The sequence below is a fragment of the Perognathus longimembris genome, chromosome 22, assembly GCF_023159225.1.
Source record: "Perognathus longimembris pacificus isolate PPM17 chromosome 22, ASM2315922v1, whole genome shotgun sequence".
In the NCBI taxonomy this organism is placed as follows: domain Eukaryota; kingdom Metazoa; phylum Chordata; class Mammalia; order Rodentia; family Heteromyidae; genus Perognathus; species Perognathus longimembris.
The window spans coordinates 36,534,180-36,536,710 of record NC_063182.1 but is presented as its reverse complement, the minus strand read 5'-3'; the positions used below and the strand labels follow the sequence as shown (position 1 = coordinate 36,536,710).

The window sequence follows — 2,531 nt, the reverse complement described above, 5'->3', positions numbered from 1 at the left end:
GCTTGAAGTGGAGCTATGGCCCAACTATAGAGCACTAACCTTGAGCACAAAAACTCAGGGAAGGACAGCAGTTTAAGCCCCAATTCTGGAATATGTGTGTGTGTGTGTTTGTGTATGTGTGCATGTACTCGCATGCATGCGCACACATGCAGAGTAATGAATAAAACCTGGACAACATAGGCCAAATGGGCAGAATTATATCAGACAGAAGCAAGAAAATGACCATTTCAGGCAGCATGCCCACTGGGCTGTAATTAAGTCTAATGTTGTTTAGGGTATTTCACATGCTGCTGGTTGTCAGTGAAAGTTTAAAACTCAATTAGAAATGTATTCTGCAATAATAAATTACACCTTTGCTAAGCAGAGACTTGGAATTACGAATTACTACCCACTAACTAAAAATATTTCTCTTAAAAAGCAACCTTCTTCTGTTTGTGCATGTGTATGTGTCAGTCTTGGGGCTTGAACTTGGGGTCTGGGCACTGGCTTTGAGCTCTTTTGCTAAAGGCTAGTGTCCACTACTTTGAGCCACAGAAAGGGAATGAAAGTAAGAGAGCAAAATAATAGAAGAAGAAAGGAGAATAATGCAGCACAAAGACTTGGATAATGAGATGAAACAATAAATGCTAGTAATTTTTGAAAAGTTATCAATCACAAAGATCCAAATAGGACCTCAGATGTTTTTGACCCTGAGATTCTAGCAACCATTCAGAAAAGAGGTGACAAGAGGTAAATGTACATAACGCACAAGCATTTGTGGCTCTAGGGACGCAACGGTGTTGTCAGAGGTGGAGACAGGCAGCCATTTCCTGAACTCTTCCTAGACAAGGCATCATGTGACAGAATGAGGGACATTTCCAACAGTTCTTAAGTGTGGCAATGACACACTGCTGGGGGTTGTTCATTGTGTGTGTAGTTCAGCATAGAACGAGATCAGTCCAGCACAGATGGCATACATTTCAGCATAGAGCGTGCATGTAGCTTGATGGAGAGCCCATGATTTGTTTTTGAGGTGAAGTGCTCGGGGAAGGATCCAGCAGAGACTGCTGGGCTTGCCCTGTCTTTCTAGCCTGGGTTACTGCAGTCCTTAAGAGTAAAAAACTGACAAGTTCAGTGACTTACACAGAGAAGGAACTGGCTCTCCACATAAAGCCAGAAAATGGATAGGACCAAGGCTCATCGTACACATTTCAGCAGCGTAGAACCACCCATCTCTTCAGCCATTAGTCACTACAGATTTGCAAATGCGGACCTCCATAGGTGTTCCCTCGTCTAGATGAGTGGGAATGGGTATTCATAAAACATGGATTGAGAGACTCTGGAGAAAACACAAATAGGCCACAATGACTCTTTCTATCCTTCTTAGATCCAAGGGTTGATTCAGAGATACCTCCATTGCATGACTTCAGAAGGCATCATTTGAGCCAGATTCGATGTGACAGTTGAGAGTACCCAGAATTGTGCTGTTAGAAGTACCACGAGGACGGTTTTATTCAAGAGCAATTTAAAGGCTGATTTTCTTCCTGTTTCTAGTAAAGTGCTGCACATGGATATTAGAGAAGGAATGATGGTGTTGAGCCCCTTGTGTTAAGAAGAGTCAGATTTTCCAGGTGGTAGAGAGGCCAAAGCAGCACAAAGAGGTGTAGACTACCAACCCCTGTTTTATATTCTGCTTTGTACTACCTACATCTACCTACTTGTTTTATACTCTGTTGGAACCTCAGGTAAATGTAATCGTAAACTAACTTCAAAAAAATTAACACAGATATAAAACTAGACAATAATTTCACTCAATTCTTTAATTAACGCAGAAATTTCTAACATGGAAGGCATTTTGGGAAGCTGGGCATTGATAGGAAATTTAGCAAGAGAATTCTTTAGGTTGAAAAGTGGTTAATAGACAATTGGTTGTGTGAACAGTGAGTCCTTGGAAACATGTCTTTGAGCTGGTGGAAGGGACATCATCAGAATGGTTCATTGATTGACGTACCGCCCTCAGCTTTCCTACAACACAGCCTCTGACAAAGGGAACCCCTGGCAACAGAATTGTTTACCTGTACACCAAAAAGGTCGGGAAAGCACCCAAATCTGCATGCGGTGTGTGCCCAGGCCGACTCCGGGGGGTTCGTGCTGTGAGACCTAAAGTCCTCATGCAATTGTCTAAAGCGAAACACCATGTCAGCAGGGCCTGGGGTGGTTCCATGTGTGCCAGCGTGTCCAAGACAGGACCGAGGAGCAGAAATTCATCATGGAAGTGCGGAAGGCACAGCCCAGGGTCAGAAAGCTAAATCAGAAGAGGAAGCTGCGTGTATGTGCTTAGGATGCAAGAGGTCTATACGTAGCTAGCAAAGGAAGAACCTTTTTGATAAATAAAAAGGCTTTGCACAATAAAAGTTCAAAAAAGAAAGAAAACTGGTTAATAGCCTAATTGGGTATAGACTACAACTTAAGGAATTATTTTTCCTATCCAATATAAATCTTTTGTGTTCAAGTTTCTAATACTTCTTTTAGAGGATCAGTTAAGTGTACCT

General features: G+C 42.2%; 1 pseudogene; it reads left to right on the top strand.

Moving 5' to 3' along the window:
* The first annotated feature begins 1,969 nt into the window (after positions 1-1,969).
* On the top strand, positions 1,970-2,320 carry LOC125339963 (annotated as a pseudogene).
* Positions 2,321-2,531: the final 211 nt, after the last annotated feature.